This window comes from Brassica napus, unplaced genomic scaffold (assembly GCF_020379485.1).
Source record: "Brassica napus cultivar Da-Ae unplaced genomic scaffold, Da-Ae ScsIHWf_1988;HRSCAF=2636, whole genome shotgun sequence".
NCBI lineage: Eukaryota > Viridiplantae > Streptophyta > Magnoliopsida > Brassicales > Brassicaceae > Brassica > Brassica napus.
In genome coordinates this window covers 17,710-37,355 of record NW_026015403.1, presented here as the reverse complement: position 1 = coordinate 37,355, position 19,646 = coordinate 17,710, and the positions used below count along the sequence as shown (strand labels likewise).

Sequence of the window (19,646 nt, the reverse complement as noted above, 5' to 3'; positions counted from 1 at the left end):
AAATTTATATGTTAAACTTACTTTTACAAAATTCTTAACTTTGTCACGAAACAAAAATCTATGTTTTCATATTTGTCAACGTTCTCACAATTTCTAAGAATATATTAGCTTAGTCACTTACTTATTTTTTTTACAAAACAAAGTATCGGAGTCTTGAAAGTGAATTCATATTATTGTAAATGTACATAAGAATTTGTGATTATATACTTAGTGGTTCTTGTATATGTGTCCAAGAAAGTTTCAATGGCTTAGTGGTAACTGTCCTATATATATATATCATACTAACCCGGTTCGATTCTCACCTTCGCATTGTTTTTTATTTTTTAAAAAATAAATGAGATGACATGGCAATTTCGGATTCTTTGATTGGTTGATTTTTCTATCCTATGTGGACACTCTCTCCATGGCTTATATCCCCCTTTTAGTATAGTATAGATATTTGAAATTATAATAATATAAACTAGGACCCTATAAACTAGTGATATTACCAAGTATACATGTTTTTTTTTAAGTCTCATGTAAAAGATTCATCTCTTTTTCTCCTCCATTTATACTAATTTTATTTTCTAAGGATGAGAGATTCATTGTGGTATATGAAAATGCTCTTAGGATTAGAAAGAACAACTACTTGTACAAAATATTATTTTTGAACTCAGTAACCTCTCTCCTTCCTACCAAAGACAAAAACTTTTCTCCTTCCCTGTGTTTATCACTACATATGTAAATATCATGGCCAGAAAGAACAAAACCATAAACCTCAACCAAAACGATTTAAAAAAAAAAAAACTGAAAGAAATGAACATAAATAAAGAGGATCTCTCTAGAGGTGTCTTCCAATAGCTTTGCCACAGAGAAGAAGATTATCAGGAGGATTGTATTCATTGGCCAGACTCTGCACCGGATCCCACACTTTTAGATAAAACTGCTGTCCTAAATATTGTCTTTCCCATACCGCCGACCTCATATTCCACATTCCTTGATTGTCCAAAGACACCAAAATTGCTGTCCAAGAGTTTGGGTACACCTGCATGCAATGCATGCCCAAGATAACATTAAACAAACCAAACTAGTTTCAACAAGACTTTCAATTCTATTTTCCAAATTCTTACCTGAGTTGTGTGTCTAGTAAGAGCATCAACAAGATTGTAAAGTGGTCTCTTTGCTGGTGTCCATTGTCCAGAACCAAATCTAGTTGTCATAACAAAGAAAACGGTTAGCTAAAAATCTGACTTCAGAGTTAAGGCTAAGAGGAAGAAGCAAGACTCACCCAACGACCCAAAAGTCATAACCGTCAAGGTGCCAAGACTGCACTGCTTTTCATTGTTCTGGAACACAATTTCAAGAAAATCATGGAGAGATGCTCTAACAACTGATGTTGCAACAGTCGCAGGAGAGTTAGAAGGGACGCTCTGAATGGCACTCGTGCTGAACACTCCAGGGATGTTGAAGTGATCAGCAAGTTTTAGAGGAGTATCTGAGTTCACATAAGAGACACCGTTCACTGCATAGCGTTGCTTCCCGTTGATCAAAGGAGCTGAGTTTGAGAAAACAAATGATTTGGTCGTATTGATCTTTCCGTAATGGAATGATCCTTGAGGGTTTGGTCTTGCTGCATTTGCTGTTAAGTTCCACCTAAAAAGAAAAAAAACACCATTAAAAATGACCTAATCCTTGGGACTCACGTTATTATATAAGTAACTGTTTTTTCTTTTACCTGAATGTCCTTGCTTGTCTCATGGACCAAACAAGCTCTCCAGGGGGAAGAGGGGGCATCTCACCAGAAGCTGGGACACCTGAGTTGGAATAACGCAACAGAGCAGTGACAGAAAGGTTGGATCTAACGAACCGGGTGCTTGCAACGATGTAATAATCTTTAGGAGATTGGTTTAACGTCACAAGGAGTGACAAAGACTGGCCAACGTGAACATCAAGAGAGTCGTAGTCCGTTTGCATGACGTGAGAGCCTTCAACTTCAACTACTTTCATCGTATGTCCTTGGATTCTGAAGTTGAAAGTGCTTGACAACCCAACATTTGAGATTCTGAACATGTAAGTCTTCCCTGAAACATTTTAAGACACATGACGTAAGCCACAAGAAACACTTTTTTTTTTGGACAGCCGAGAGGTTTTATAAACTCACCCTGGTCGCCTGTGAATGTAGTTTGTGTTTGTCCGTTTATAAGCATACCGTCTGGAAATGGAAGAACCCCGCCAGAGTCCAGACGCTGTTGGAGTGTTTTGTGGTTGGTTTTAAACCAATCACCGATGAGTAGAGTGAAGTCTTCGACTGGGAGAGGGTAAGGGATAGGGATCCTAGGTCTTGCATAGACATTGATAGCTCCGAATCCACCGGCGGCTTTGTGAAAAGCGGTGGAGGGAAAGTAGTTGTATGTTCCGATCTGATCTTTGGTTTGGAACTTGTAAGTGAAGTTTGAGTTTGGTGGAATTGGACAGTTTGTTCCCAACACTCCATTGCCATGAGTTCTTCCTCTGCTTTATTCCATTCCTAATAAACCACAAACATTGCAAATTACCAGATAAACATTTGGAGTATGACACAATCTGTAACTAGTAGTAATACAAGATATATCAATCAACTATATACACAATAACAGAGGAAGGTTTATTCTTTAAATCTTTAGGGGTTTAATAAAACAGTATAAAGTTACCAGGTCAAGAGAAAGGGTTGGTCAAGTTTGTTGATGAGGTTGAGGATGATGTTGTCATTAGTCACAACATCAAGCTTTGGACCAGGGAACTGACCATTGATCAGAATAACCTAAGAAAAAATCAGAACATCAATAAAGAGTTTTAGAAAGGGTATTAGCATCAAACAAGCAAAAAAGGGATATCAAACCGTCTATAAGTAGAAACTGTTGTTGTGTACTTTGTACCTGTTGGGGAACACCAAGAGGATAGATAATGCCGTAGGTCACAGTCCAGGTGTAGAACTTGTAAGGGCTTTCTCCTTTCACTATCACCAGGCTGCTTAAAAGAGCCAAAGCTACAAGAAGATGAAGCAAAGATAATCTTGTTCTGAATGCCATTTTCAATGGCTTGCTAAAAGAATGGTACAGACGAGAGACTTGCTGCAAGAAAAAAGAACTCTTTTCCTAAAATGGGTTTGCGAAATGAAGGGACTTTGGTCTATAAAATATGCAAATAGATAGCGAGAGGTGGTGAGTCGGTGACATAAGTAAATGAGAGGAGGAAAAGTAATGAAGGTGGTTCCAATCAATGGCAGTGAAGATCTCGAGTGAGTTTTTCGCCATTATTTTATTTTTCTGCGTTTTGTCACAGAAATTATTAAAACCATAATTAAATAGTTGATGTGAAGAAAAGGATAGTGGAATCTTCAATATGGTGACAAGGGAATTGAATGGTTTCTCACGCGTTTTGGATATATGATTATTGCTTCCAGCCAAAGCTTAGCTTTCATTATTCGACTACTCCCATACGATACCATAAGAAAAGGAAAATGAAATAAAATTTAAAATATAAAACGAAAAGGGAAAGAAACTGAGGAAAAAAACAATAGATGCTTTAAGAAAATATTATTGTGTCCTAATTTGTTGTGGCTGATTAGATTCGCCTTCTGCAGTTTCCTTCATGTTCACGTCCCCAATGAAGCTTTTCATTTCTTGGCACCAAATATAAAAGAACTTTGTAATTTCTACTACAATAGGATAGTGTAGAATAGAGTGAGACGGTGAAGTCTCTCTCCTCTCTCTTTCAGAAAGGTTTCTCTCTATCGTCCTTGTTCTCTAATTAGATCTTTCACAAGGAATAGAGTTCTTAGAGATTTCTATCTGGTTTTTTCGTTTCCGGCGACGCACCTTCTCCTTCGGTGGTCGGTCGGCTCTGTTTCCGGATAGCGGTGGCTCGTTCAGCACCAGCTTCGCCGGTTTTTGTCTCCGGAAAGAGATGATTCTATCACATCGTCTTCGCCGGCTCTGTTTCCGGGTAGCGGTGACTCGCTCAGCATCAACTTCGCCGGCTCTGTTTCCGGGAAGAGATGATTCTATTTCATCGTCTTCGCCGGCTCTTCACCGGAGTTCTTCCGGTTTCGTTTGATTGTTACTTCCTGTTCTTCGATCTACCACCGACTCTCGATTTGATCCTCTGTCGCAGTGATTAGATTGATTGTAGACGGCGGTTATCTTTCCTGAAGTGATGATCCGGTTGCGTCTTGGCCTTCTGTGAAGACTGCTCAGTTGGTCTTTCACTGATTTGTCTCCGCCGATGGCGGAGCTTCGGCGTGGCTCTTCCGGAAGAGGTGAAGACTCTCTCTTGACGCGTGTTCTCTGAATCGTTCGTCGATCGTACACGTGGTGGACGGATGTTGCTTTGCTTCCTCGACGGTTCTTCTTTTTGGGTTTTGGGCCCAAAAAATTTGTTTAATATTGGTCCGTTTGTCTGGGCTTTGTGTTTTGTTTGTTTTCGGGCTTTGCCCAGTTGGGCTTTGATCCCTTTAATAAAAAAAAAAAAAAGGATAGTGTAGAATATTATTCTACAGTAGAAATACTTTTTTTAACATTTGCACTAAAAAAGAGTAGAATATTATTCTTATGACGAAGGGAATCTGACTATTTTATTATCATCGTTATGGACCTCATGGTCATCTGCATTGTTGAAATTTGTGCCACTTTTGCTGATTTACTGCATACGTAGTTCTTTTTATCTTTTTATGGCACATGCAAATCTGTTGAAAGACATTTTTTATTTTATTTTATTTTTGAAGACATGTCAAGTTACTCGCAGTTGTGAAATATGATCACACCGACTGACCGAATATAATATATCAGATTGTTACCATTTTATCGTTATAGTTAATAGAATTATAAAATGTTAAACCCACCAAAATATAAGAAATACAGAATGCACAGGTTAAATGGATGATGTCAAGTACACATATGTTATCCAATAAAGTTACAAAAAAAAACTTAATGCAAAAATGGACGGATCATACCAAAAGGGTTCATGGAGTACATGCATGCACTCCATTGTTTTATAAGAGTACGTACATTTAGATAACAGAGATATCAATTACGTTCACTTATGTACACTCAATCTATAAGCCTAAAGCCTGTAAAATTGATAGTTGACTCGGTGAACAATACTTACGTAAGGAATGAGTCTACCAAATGAATCGTATTTAAGCAGCATAATGATGTGTCAGGACTCGGGAGGATTATTAAGACAAAATAGGAAGCATGTGGGGAGTAGTTGATTAATCATCATTGGTTTAATTAAAAAAATAACAACCACTAATGTTGATTATTTTTCTTCTTGTTTCTTAATCACGACCTACTACTTAGACTAATCAAGTGACATATATACAAGAGCCAACATGGGGCTGGCACTATCATGACATGTGGAAGCTACCACGATGATGGACAGTCACATGCTATGTCGCTTATCTTAATTCGACCGCTCCAAAAAATAAATTACGAGCCATCCATTGTCTCGTAGCGATCTCAAATTATGAGCATTTTTTTATTAATGGGCCCAGGAAAAATCTAAAGCTTATCTCAGTGGGCTGCTTTAAATGGGCCTACCTTGGCACGCGGGGAAAGAGACCCAGGAAACACGCTCCGTCTACCGAATCACATATGGCGCGTGTGGATTAACGGTCTAACGCAGAAGGTTAACGGTAATAGCGCGGCAAGTGGGAAGCAGGAAAGAATAACACTTTACAATGGAGTAAAAGTCAACGACGACGGCAAAGATTGCTTTGAAATGAATCTAATACCTTTTTTTTTTATTCGGTCTTCCTTGTCTACCTTCTATCGTTTTCGATATTCTCGAAGCATCGTACACTTGAGAGGTCTCCTAAAATCTTATAATCTGACAAAAGCTAAGAGTTTTTTTTTTTTTTTGTGTGTTGGTCCGAAGGAAGAAAAACAAGAATGACCGATTGGGTTGATCTGGGGTTAGGTTCTATTGGAGGAGCTTGGTCTCGGAGGCTCTGAAACTTGTGATCGAGGAAGCAAAGAAGTACAAATCCTTTAAACCCTTGTCTAGGGATGTTAAAACGGGCTTACCGGCCCATTTACGTCCAAGCCCGTATACGTCCAAACCCGTTTAATAGATGTCCATTTAAAGCCCGTTTAAATCAGACCCATTTAGAACCCATTTATGTGAAGCCCATTTAACACTAAATTCGTTTCAAACTCGTTTCAAGCCCGTTTACTTAAAAAAAAATGAACATGATCTATTTATATCATAGCATTTCTTTTCGATGAAACCTGTTAAATACCTGTCAAATAAAATATGAATCCAGAACCTTACATTGTTTTGCTTCAACTAAAAATTCAAAGTTTACAAATCACAGTCACAACATATTGAAAAATAAAGTTCACACTTCACACTAAGTGTCTATAAGTTACTCTTTTCCTTCTTGAACGTCTACCAGGATCTGTCCATGTTCAAAACATAACATATTATATATTTTCATCAAAAAAATTATAAACTGATGTAAAACAGAACCAGAAAACTATGTACTTTTGTTCCAGCCAAACATATCAATCTTTTGATGCTGAAGACTCCACTCCATAATTACTTGCTTTCTTTCCAACATCTTCATTTTCATCAAAGAGATCTTCAATGGCACCTACAAAGTATAATATGAATTAGTTATAAGAAAAATATAGTCATAAAATAAAACGGTCTTCACAATGAATGCACTTAGCCCTTTCTTTTCCATCCTCTTCTACCCCCACTAGTACAAAATCTTTCCAACAAGTGAGGTTTTTCGACGCTTACGTTGAGGTTTCGCTGCTTGTGTTGATGCAGTGGCTTGTGGTTCACACTGAACTTCTGCTTCTGCTTCTGTTTCTGTTTCTGCCATTTCTTCATCTATATCAAATTCAGCATCTTCATCATTCATGTCCATGTATTCACGTTGAGCTTCAAGAAGCGCCATTGTGTGCACAGTATCATAGTCCATCTCTGCAAAAAAAGAAAGAAACATATTTAATTTAGTGGCTGCAAGGGACTATCAAAATTTGAGAGAAGATGGTAAGTTGGCAACCATTCAAAAACAGGAACAAATAAAGCATAGCGTATGGATACAAAGTAAAAAAACTTCACTAGTCTTGGATTAACGAAAGTATATGTCTACAATACGAGTCTTCTGTCCAAATACATCTTTATAGTATTTGTCTACACAATGACTCTTTAGCTAACGAAAAACTTGACAAAACCCATAGAAGCTAACTCACACGGTCACAGCGAAGAAGATGTTCATACAAAACATAGTTAATCATGTTGGTTATCGGTTATGTTCTTGTTTCCATACACATATTGTAGTCAAATGATCACTCAGTGAAAAAAAAGAATCACATACCACTTTTAATCTCAGCTTTGGTTGCAATTTTTGAGACTCCTTTGCATATGTCCGTGAAACCTGTTCACAAATCAAACCATTTTTAAACAAACCCACAAATTAATTGAAAGAACACTTATGAAATCAGTTTGAAACGAACCTTGATTGTATGATACGAGGAAACACGAGCTGGAGAGAGTGAAGAAGAAGAAGTAGAAGACACGGGAATCTCGGGAATCTCGTGACGAGATGAAAGGAGGCAAGGAGGTGAAGAACAACGACTCTAGAAGACAAATCGAAACCCTAGAAGCTTCATGATTCGAATCAGAAACTCATTTGGAGCAGTTTGATCTTTCGTAAGGAGGCAAAGAGCCAAGGAGGTGAAGAAGGAGGAAGAACGACGACGATAGATTAGGTTGAAGAGAAAAAAAAATTAAATGAACTTAATGGGCTGTCCAGTTATTTTTATCAAAACCCGTTTATTAAATGGACACAAGTGGACAAACCCGACGAAGCCCGTTTAATATTGTTAAGTAAATGGACTTTATGGGACACGAAAATTAAACGGGCTTGGACGTAAATGGGTAGGACAAGCCCATTTTAACATCCCTGCCCTTGTCCAAGGATCTCGTCTCAACGATGGAGAGACTGCTTCCATTGACCAAAAGATCGATTCGATGCAAAACGAGCTAGACCTTGGTGCAGGGGAGCTAAAGCAGCTAAGGGAAACGATAGAAAAAGCTCGTGTTCTGGTTCTCAAGTTTCCAAGCGTCCGGTTCTACGAGAAGTCTAACTACACCAGAAAAATAGTGGAAATCAATGAAGATTTGGCCAAGTTCTGTGACATTGATCTACAGCTTCTTCAGTACAGGAACCAGTTGACGTTGCTGGGTGTGGCGGGAAACCTTGTGGATAAGGTTGACGGTTTAAGTAAGAGAATGGACGGATTGATGAGTGTTCCTGTCCCTGTTTTTAGAGATCTTTGTTCGGTTCCTAAGCTTGATAAGGTGGTCGTTGGATTGGATTGGCCTTTGATGGAGCTTAAGAAGAGACTCCTTGACGATGTAGTGGTTAATCTCGTGGTCTCTGCTCCTCCTGGGTGCGGGAAGACCACGCTAGCTACTCAGCTTTGCCACGACGCAGATGTCATAGGTAAAGAGATCTTAAAAGTTTCCATCTTTACACATAGACTTAATGTTCAAGAAATCGCTAGGCGGCACTTTATATAGGATTATTGATTAAACGGGTGCCTAAACCGATTTTTTTGAGTGCCTTGAACGATTTTAATCGTTTAAGAAAAAATAGAAAAAAATGTTTCGTTTAGGTCCGTTTTACTGACTAGGCGCGCCGCCTACACCGATTTTTTAGAACACTGCTTTGACTTGTAGTTCTTGTTTATAATCATCTAGTGTTCCATTTTGGCAGGGCATTTCAAGCACATCTTCTTTAATGTTGTCTCAAGTACTCCTAACTTTAGGATAATAGTACAGAACCTACTTCAGCACAGCGGCTACGCTCCACATACGTTTGAGAACGACTCTCAAGCAACCGTTGGCTTAAGGAAACTGCTGGAGGAACTCAGAGAAGACGGTCCTATATTGTTGGTGTTGGATGATGTGTGGCGAGGATCCGAGTCCTTGCTTCAGAAATTTCGAATTAACTTGCCAGATTACAAGATCTTGGTGACTTCTCGGTTTGACTTTCCGAGCTTTGGATACAACTATCGTTTGAAACCTTTGGAAAATGAAGATGCAAAAGCCCTTCTGATTCAATGGGCATCGCGGCCTCATAACACATCCCAAGCTGAGTACGAAGATCTTCTCCAAAAGATACTGAAACGCTGTAATGGATTCCCAATTGTTATTGAAGTAGTTGGCGTTTCACTTAAGGACGATCTCTAAATACGTGGAAAGGGCAGGTGGAAAGCTGGTCTCAAGGGGAAACTATTCTTGATAGTCCTTCTCAGCCTACTGTGCTGGAATGTCTTCAGCCTAGCTTCAGTGCCCTGGAACCTAATCTCAAGGAGTGTTTCTTGGACATGGGCTCATTTCTTGAGGACCAAAAGATACGTGCTTCTGTAATCATTGACATATGGATGGAATTATATGGTAAAAATAGTAGTATCTTGTGCATGAAGTACCTTGAAGACCTTGCCTCCCAGAATCTACTTAAACTTGTTCCTCTCGGGTATGTTGTTTCTGTTTGCACCTTCTTGACATGTAAACCACTAGAGGAACTTATTTTTTTTCTTGGTTTATGAGCAGAAATGAGACTGAAGATGGTTTCTACAATGAGTTCTTAGTCACTCAACATGATATCCTCAGGGAGTTGGCTATTCGTCAAAGCGAATTGGAAGCAATCTTGGAAAGAAAAAGACTAAATTTGGAGATAAAAGAGGATACATTTCCAGACTGGTGTTTGAATGCACCAAGGAACACTGTTGTTAATGCCTCTCTGTTGTCTATCTCTACAGGTAAAGTAATTATACAAATCTCTGATTTTACTATAACCAATTTCCAGGAAATCACTAGGTGGTGGTTAGGAAGCTTATAGAGGGTTAATGTTTTGAACATCTAGACCGGCTTTTAAAAAGTCAATTGGAAAAAATTGTTTCGTTTACACTCTATTTGCCAACTAGGCGGGCGCCTATACCGATTTTTTAGAATACTGACTATAACTATTAACTATGTTTGGTCTTTCATCTTTTTCTTGTTGTTTTTACAGATGATTTGTTCTCATCAAATTGGGTTGAAATTGAGTTCCCCAAAGTGGAGGCTTTAGTTCTTAATCTCTCTTCACCGGATTATGCATTACCAAGCTTCATTGCTGGAATGACTAAGCTCAAAGTTCTGACAATAACAAATCATGGTTTCTATCCAGCAAGATTGAGAAACTTCTCCTGCCTCAGCTTATTACCAAACCTGAAACGGATCAGACTGGAGAAAGTTTCAGTCACTTTGCTAGACATTCCCCGGTTGCAACTCGCCAGTCTCAAGAAGTTGTCTCTGGTCATGTGTAGCTTCGGTGAGGTTTTCTATGACTCTGAAGAAATAGATGTCTCTAAAGCTCTGCCTAGTTTACAGGAGATTGACATAGACTATTGTTATGATCTCTATGAGTTACCTTATTGGGTTTCTGAAGTTGTTTCATTGAAGACACTTAGCATCACAAACTGTAACAAGCTCACTGTACTTCCTGAAGCTATAGGCAACTTGAGTAAACTCGAAGTGTTGAGGGTGAGCTCTTGCATTAATCTCTCTGAGCTGCCTGAAACGACTGATAGACTCAGTAACTTGCGGTTTCTGGATATATCTCATTGCTTAGGATTGAGAAAGTTGCCTTTAAAGATTGGAAAGCTGCAGAAATTGAAGAAGATATCGATGAGGAAGTGTTGGAGATGCGAGTTGCCAGATTCAGTGAGGGATCTAGAGGATCTGGAGGTGAAATGTGAGGAAGAAACTAGGTTGGTCTTATGGGAAAGGTTGATGCCAAAAATGAGAAATTTGAGAGTTCATGAGGAGGAAACAGAGCACAACCTCAACTTGCTTCAAATGTTTTAAGTTGTGATTGAAAGAAAATTTTCATAGCTTGTTTATGTCGTGTAATGTGTATTCTCATCATTCATATGTAACTAGAAGCATTGTGTATTCTGTCTTTGTTAGTAAAATTACTGGTACATATTTGATTGTTTTTTTTTTTAGCTTTTATATATTTGTTTCGGTTATCATGTTACAAAATTATGGGTACATGCATATCTGATTCTTTTACTAGTAAAGTTTTCATCTCTGAAGGTAGAGGTACCCGATTTTCGTATCTCGGTGCAAAGAGGAGATTTAGCAACTATCTATCGTCTCTGATCTAATAAAATTAGAGGTTTTAACTTTTGAAAAATATATATCTATACTATTATTTTCGAATGATTTTTCACAACGGAACTCTCAATTTAAAAGTTATCTATACTATTATTTGCGAGTTAAGTGATTTTTCGCAACGATATCTCACGTTAAAAGTTATAGCGGTTAAAGTTGTTCTTACTCTTAATGAATTGTTATATATTTTTTGATTATATGATTAAAAACGAAGTTATATTATTATATCATATTTTTTTTAAAAAAAATAAGATAATTCTTATACAGTATAACCTTTTTATAGTCTCAAATTGAGTTTTTGATTCAGTTAGTATATCGATAAATTAATAAAAATTATAGTTTTTGGTGTAATCCCAATATTATTAATTTATAGAGATTTCACTGTATATTGTGATGATATCTTAATGAATTTTTATAAATAATTTTACTATATAATTAAAAATAATTTTTCTATTAATAATATCATTTTTTAAAAAAAATAGGATAATTTTTATATATTGTGTTGTTATCTTAAAAGAATATTTTTATTAGATTTTTTTTGAATTAAGATATACAAAAATTTATAATCAAATATTAATTAAGTAAAAACATTTGAATAAAGATATTTTCTAAAATATTTTTTTATATTTGAGTGTTTTTAGTGAATTTTTTTATCAGATATAAATAATTTGATGTTTGATTTAATTTTCTTAAAGATATAAACAATAATTTATCGTACTGATTTGATTAAAAATAATTCGCAAGAAGATTATGTCTGCATGTGTGGATAAAACACCTAGTATATATATATCTATTATTTGTGAAGTAATTTATGCAATGGAGTTCTCACGTTAAAAATTTGAGCGGCTAAGTCTTTAGTATAAATGATTTAATTTATAATTATTAACATATATATTATTAACAAGATTTTCACGTTAGATAACTAAATATCATGAATCATTATCTTCAAAGTCTCATGTTATCTATCACCTATAATAAAAAAAATATATATATACATATATATATATATATATATATATATCTAAATTTGTGTATTTGGATAAGTATGATATACACGTGGGATTATATCACGTGTACATAAAATATTAGTTTGTATTTCATTGTCAAAACCAAATTTATTTAGATATTAAATATCAGATAATATTAAAATTACTAGATTTAAATTACCCTGTATACACTTAGATTTATTGGGAGTGAAAAAGTTTATATTTTTTTAATTTCAAAATATTTGTTCTGGCACCAAAAATAAAATACAAAAGTTATTTAAAATTTTCCAAATATTTATACTATATGAATTTTCCAATTTTTACGTCATAAAAAATATTAAAATTCTCCAAATATTTATATTATGTGAATGTTCCACTTATACCATAACAAAAATATATTTTTGATGAAAATTTTTCAAGTATAAATTATTTGATGTTTTTTTTTTTTGACGTCGAAAGATCATTCTATTATTCAAGTTAGAGATGGTCTGGATAACAGACCGGAATAGAACAACCAATAAAAAGTAACTCCCTATAGAAGGATCTCGCAGTTTTATTTTGATGTTTAATTTTGATGTTTAATAACCAATAAATTATTTGATGTTTAATTTTGTTTTTTGACAGTATAAATAATATTTTTTATATTGATTTTTGAATTAATAATACATATAATAATAAACATGAGATGATTATACCATCAACACCTATATATAAATTTCGTGTACGTCAATCTTTCTAAAGTCATTCAACAGTTTTAATCGTTGTTGATCCGTTAAAAGAGCAATTTACCATCATTTCCTACAAACTATAACAGTCATATTCAACATTCTTCCAATAATTCTAACCTATAATCCTTGTAATTTCTTCGAAAATCCTGAAATAGAAAAGTCAAACAGCATTTAAATACAGTGTTTGACCCTTCTAGTTTTCACGTGTTTGACAAGTCGTCATTTTCGCCGTTCTACGTAACTTCTATGCTGGTTCGCGCGTCTTTTCCTTTATAAATATTCATAATTCATCTAACGGGATTATAAAGTCTCCAGAATTCAAATAAAGAAACTATCAAAAGAGAAATGTTCACTGTCTTCTGAATTCAATATTAAGTTCAGAAAAATCCTCTCCGTTCAGACCATTATGGATTGGATCCAAAGTTTCGATGCCTTGCCCCACAATCTTAGAGAGTGTTTCTTGGACATGGGCTCCTTTCTTAAAGATCAGAAGATCATTGCTTCCACAATAATCGACTTATGGTCTGAACTACACGATAAAGAGAATATCATCTACATGAATTACCTTCAAGAGCTTGCCTCCCACAATCTTCTTAAACTTCTTCCTCTTGGGTATGTTCCTTTGATCCTTTCTATCATCTACCAATTCTTGGTATGTTATTTTCTATTCATCTATCACTCTTGATCTTACTAGATTTAAACTAGATTATATATCCAAAAGACCTAATACATGACCTAAGTGACATCCTAAAGCCTAAATTTTATATCCTAAATCCCAACTCCCAAGTCGAAAAATCTAAACCATTACCAAAATAGTAAACTTTACATGTAAATATATTCAGTCTTTTTAATCGCTCTTTCCTTAAGTTTTATCTTTCTCAATTTATATATGCTTTAATATTAGGAAAAATAAGTATGAAGATGGATTTTTCAATGAGTTTTTGGTCAAACAAGACAACATCTTAAGAGAATTTGCTATACATCAATGGGAAAAAGAGTCGTTATCGATCCTCGAAAGGAAAAGATTAAACTTGGATATACAAGATAACAAATTTCCAAACTGGTGTTTAAATCTAGAACATCCTGTTACTTTGAACGTCTCTCTACTATCTATCTCTACTGGTAATACAATTATTTACTTACACTGTCTTCACACACTCTTTGATAATATTATGCAACTTGATGTGGTTCATCTTTCTTTCTCTCTTGTTTTCTTACAGATGATTCATTTACATCATGTTGGGTTGAAATGCATTGTCCAAATGTTGAAGTTTTAGTTCTTAATCTCTCTTCATCAACTTATGCATTACCAAACTTCGTTGCAACAATGAAGAAACTGAAAGTTGTGATGGTAATAAATCATGGTTTTGAACTTACAAAGTTGACCAATTTGTCTTGTCTCAGCTTATTACCAAACCTGAGACGGATCAGATTCGAGAAAGTTTCAATCACTTTGCATGACATTCCCAAACTTCAGCTCAAATGTCTTGCGAAGCTATCTCTTTGGTTGTGTCATTTTAATGATGCTCCCAACGAGTTAGAAGACTTAGAAGTTGATGTTACTGAAACCCTACAGAGCTTACAGGAAATCGAAATAGATTATTGTTATAATCTTGTTGAATTACCACATTGGGTATCTCAAGTGGTTTCACTTAAGAAACTTAGCATCACGAACTGTAACAAGCTATGTAGACTCTTAGAAGGTATAGGCAGCTTAAGGAACCTTGAAATGCTGAGAGTCATTTCTTGTAGTAATCTCTTCGAGCTTCCTAAAACAAGCGAGAGACTTAGCAATCTGCGGTTGCTAGATGTTTCTGGATGTTTCCAACTAAAAACGTTGCCTTTAGAGATTGGGAAGTTGCAGAAACTGAAGAAGATTTCGATGAGAGATTGTTATCGATGTGAGTTGCCAGATTCAGTGAAGAATCTAGAGGATCTAGAGGTGAGATGTGACGAAGGGACTGTATTCTTATGGGAAAGATTTAAACAAAAAATGAAGAATTTGACAATCATAGAAGAGGAAACAGAACATAACTCAACTTGCTTCAACTGTTCTAATGTAAGTTTTGCTTGTGTGTGATATTTTGCAAGTTTGTAACATTAGGAAGTATATGAATACAGACAAGATATTTTACATTTGGAAGTATATGACTACAGATATGATAATTTACATTACATTTGCATATTCTATCAGTCCATATCTATAAATAGTTAAGAGTAATTCATAATTCACTATGTGAAATTATTGCAACACGAGCTAGCCATTAAAATTAATAAGAATACCAAAGATAATTCAGTCAAAAGAAAAATACCAAAGGTACAACTAGTGACTAGTGTTAGCAACATGGCCTGTCAATTGTGCACTTACCCATAGGCCAGTGCTTAATTTAATGATCAATGCTCATCAATTTCATCACCTTCTCTTTATTGCTATATACTAAGCATCCGACTGGTTAGATTAGTATACTAATTTATGCACATGCATGTACATTAAGTATCCAACTCTCATGACCCATCAGGTAAAAATATCTACATCTCATCCACATATATACATCTTATGATCATATGACATGCTATGTTCAGAAGGGTCAATGAATGAAAGCTAGTTAACGTTTTAGATTGGTTTGACCATATTTTTCGATGGTATTGTAAGTGTTTTCAGCCGTTGTTGGTTCAATTAATATAAAGAAGTTTAACGATGTGATTGAAGCTAATATATGGATGAATAAAGTGTATCTAATGAAACACCACTTCAAAAAATTTCCAGATAGAAAGGTGTAAACAAATCGCAGACTCTTCTTAATTAAGCTACACAAATTATATTCTATTAGGAAGAAGAAAGAGAAGAAGAAAGCTAGTAATATACTAAATCGTAAAACTACTACCAAATCATACTCTAGGTCAAGAATCGGTGAAGTGATGTGAGTCAATGCATTGTTGTTCAGAGAATCCAACAAACAGTCAGTTTTAAGCCAAATGAAAAGGCTCTTATCTTTAAATGTCGTATAAAAGCAAAACTTGGCTCCTCTGTGCCAATGTAACTGTACTATACCGGAATGAATAACCAAAAAGCAGATAAAGTACATCAAATCAAAACTCTAAACTATTTTGATCCTAAATGTACCTTAAATTGAGAAAACATTTGAGGTTTTTCAGTAAGCGAGAAGGTTAAAGGCCGTTTCCTCTGCTCTCTTCTTTTTTTTTTACTAACTACCGAGATGAACCAATGGTACTCCTAGCTGCCCTCGTCACTCTCTGAACTCGTCTGCGTCTCCTTCGTTTGAAGCGGTAGTGGTTGAGAAGATTGTGAAGGCATGGATAACTGAGCCTCACAATGTTGCTGTTGCGGTTGAGAAGCTTGCGTAGGCATGAACAACTGAGCATCATGCGTTTGAAGCGGCAGCTGTTGAGAAGATTGCGTAGGCATGGTTAACTGAGTCTCAATATCATAGTACCACCAAGAGCCAAAGAGTGTGACACGCTGGTTACGGTTGTACCACTGGGCGTCAATTGATTAAACCCGGTTGATGTAACAGAACCGGTCGGTACAGAGTCAAAACCATCATTAAACCTCAAAACCTGAGCCTGAGGTTGGTTTTGATGATGTTGATGTGAACTGCTACTGCCTTCTTCCCCATACGCTCTTAACATTTCACTATGTTTTTCTCTAGCAACCGCTTCTAGTTGCTGAAACTCAAAAAACTGTTGCTGATACAGTTGTGCAGTCGGAATAGCCATCGATGGAAACAGATCATGATGCTGTTGCTGAGTCAGCTCCGCAGACACTGAAGACGAAGACGGTCGCTGCGTTTGCGGCATGAATTTCTGTGTTTGGGCATGAACTGCATCTGCTGCGTTTGTGGCATGGATTGCGTTTGATCAGTTTGCGGCATGAATTGCGTCTCCTGTGTTTGCGGCATGAACTGCGTCTGCTGCGTTTCTGGCTGCGGCTGCTGCGTTTGCTGTTGCGTTTCCGGCATGAAATACGCCTGCTTCGTTTCCGGCACAAACTGCTGCAGCGGTGGTGTTTGCGGCATCAAATGCGTCGTCTGCTGCGGTTGGAGAATAGGAAGCATAGCTTGAGGACCGATGTAAGTCGCGAGTTCTCTCCTGGCGACATCAGTATCGCGTTGAATCTGTTTGAGCCGTTGTTGTTGGAGTGAGATTAAACCGACGCAACCGTAAACGGGGTCTTGGATTCTAGTTTCGGCTTCGTAGACAAGAGAGGTAACGGCGTTCTCTTTGGTTGAAGGTTAGTTCGCTGAGAAGCTTAGCGACGTTACTTGCTCCGAAAGCTTTGTGAACGCATGAGAACTTGTTAGGTTGGTCCGCTGGAAAATGTGGTGCAAATACACATTCTCGTGTGCATCTTCTCCTCAGGAACTTGCAAGCTGAGCATGGAGAGTTTGAAGATGCCATATCTTTCTGTAAAAGAAGAAAAAATGACTTTCGGTTTCACGATTGTAAATGGAAACTACACTGAGAGTATAACAAAGAATACCTACGAAAAGATTCAAACACTAATAATCATAAATGATAAGAAAGAAAAGAACAATCTATCAATATCAATACATGTCAATCAAACTAATGATATCAGTCCATGTAAATCGAACTATTAACTGAATCAAATCATCGATCAAAGAAAGGAAACATCAGTCTTACCTCGATTCAATACTATTTTTTTCAAAAAGTTCATTTAGGATATCCGTGAAACCATATTATTGATCTGATCTCTGATTGACTCTACCATCGGACTCTACCTTATGCTCCAAGATTGTTAACAAAAGAGAGTTAAAATCAGGAAGAAGAAAATGAAAAAAGAGAGGAGGGTTCGGTTCTCTTATGATGGAGGCTATCTTTTATACTAGCGTATTCACGCCATAAACCGTAAGCGTTGAGATTACAATAGAGGAAGATCTACAGCCGTCGGATCTAATAATATTATCTGGGGTTTGTTACTATTTCATTTGATTTTGATTAAGTTAAATTATTTCATTTAACTGATGTTTTGTCTGGAGAGATAAGTCCTTTTCCTGTAACTAGAGTCCGTGTCCGCGCTTCGCGCGGATTACATGTTTAATTAAAGAACAGTTTAATTAAAATTGGAAGTTTTAAAGTTTCTGAAAGTGTAAGTTAAGTTTTGTTTCTTTTATAATGCGAAGACGTTGGAAGCGGTGATCACTTTTTTTTTTAAACTAAAGTAAGTTTGAATAATAAATTATGTTGATGAATTTAATATTCGTAAGAGAAAATAGTATTTGAGTGTGCCTATTTAATTGACGTAGAAAGCTGTGTAACGTAAATTTTAAAAAAGTTGACTGGTGTCGTTTGCTATGAGGCTTAGGATAGACATTTATTCCTCTTTTGGAAGCGTTGTATGATATCAATATTGTTGTCAAAGTAGAAGCGCGATCCAGGTGTGGTTGTGAGTGATAGTTTCCCTGAAAAAATGAAATATTTGTAAGAATTTAGTTTGACATAAACTTTATGTTTAGTTTATTACCTTCATGTAACCGTAGAATGATACTTGTGATGATTACGATTTAGTTTTTCTGGTAGATATGCGATTTTACTCCCTGAAATTAGACGTCTCCTTGTCCCACAAAGTTAACGTACCAGTTATCTACAAATAATTATTGTATTATATTTCAAATTTTTTATATTTTCTATATATCTAGGGTATTAGGGTCATTTTGGGCATTTTGCTACATGTCATCTCTACAATTAAAAATAAACATGAGACGGATAATTTTATTTAATGTTGGTAATATCTTATGCATCATCTATAAAATAAATATATATTATATATACCATTCCACATTTAGTAATATTATTATTTTTATATAATTATACAATTTGTATTACTAAAGCTTTTAAAAATATGCAATTCTTAAACATCTAATATCTAATCGTATGATATTTAGTTTCTTATATATCTACAAAATTTTAAAAATATTGTTTAGGCCAAATGTTTGATAATTATACAATTTTATATCATTTTTATTAGTTTTATATAATTTGATATAATATATATCAACTCTATATTAATTTTATTAAGATAATAGTAAAATCTATAACATTTAATAAAATTTATTTTTAAATATAAGTTAGAACAACACTAAGAACCTCAATTGAAATAGTATAATAATGGGATGCGTGAGAAGCTTTGTGATTCAACACGCCTCCGGTCACTGTGGCGAAAGACTAAACAAAAGCATGTAATTTCATAAAATAGAATGAGCTTCTTAGTTTCTTGGTATCATATACCGTAAATGGATATTGGGCTGACTTCAGTATTGACTGGGATTAAAATAAATTGTTTGGGCTTCGTAATTGACATGGATATCAGCCCAGTTTGAGATGAGCTGTTAGATTGATTGGCCAGGAATTTTTTGCATATGTGGCACACTTTAGAAGCCTTTAAAATAGCTCCTTTTATATAGTTGGATCTCTTTTGTTTCTTTGCATTTTCCTATAATCTCATGCTGATACGAAATCTTAAACAGATTTACTAAAAAAGTAAGCCCCACGAATAACACACTTTATATTTGCTTCCATCTTTATGTACATGAAACCCAATGTCCAATTAACTAATCATTCAATTATCAAATATACTCTTAAGCAATGATTTTAAAACTTTTAGTAGATCTTATTCCGCACATGCAGATTTTCTTCTTATACTAAAACATTTTAGTTTATATAACAAAATTGATTACTAATTAATATAGTTTATATG

General features: G+C 35.5%; 1 long non-coding RNA gene and 4 pseudogenes across 1 annotated transcript; 2 read left to right on the top strand and 3 right to left on the bottom strand.

Annotated features, from left to right (window-relative positions):
- Nucleotides 1-584: 584 nt before the first annotated feature.
- LOC125599760 lies at nt 585-3,399 on the bottom strand (annotated as a pseudogene).
- A 2,818-nt stretch (nt 3,400-6,217) lies between these two features.
- Nucleotides 6,218-7,883, bottom strand: LOC125599759. Its single transcript, XR_007333448.1, has 4 exons — nt 7,488-7,883; nt 7,349-7,408; nt 6,766-6,951; nt 6,218-6,613 (listed from the first exon to the last, which is right to left on the bottom strand). It is a non-coding gene; the product is annotated as an uncharacterized LOC125599759 (long non-coding RNA).
- Nucleotides 7,884-7,993: 110 nt separating this feature from the next.
- LOC125599758 lies at nt 7,994-11,007 on the top strand (annotated as a pseudogene).
- A 2,193-nt stretch (nt 11,008-13,200) lies between these two features.
- LOC125599765 lies at nt 13,201-14,968 on the top strand (annotated as a pseudogene).
- Nucleotides 14,969-15,815: 847 nt separating this feature from the next.
- LOC125599766 lies at nt 15,816-17,777 on the bottom strand (annotated as a pseudogene).
- Between the last annotated feature and the right edge of the window lie 1,869 nt (nt 17,778-19,646).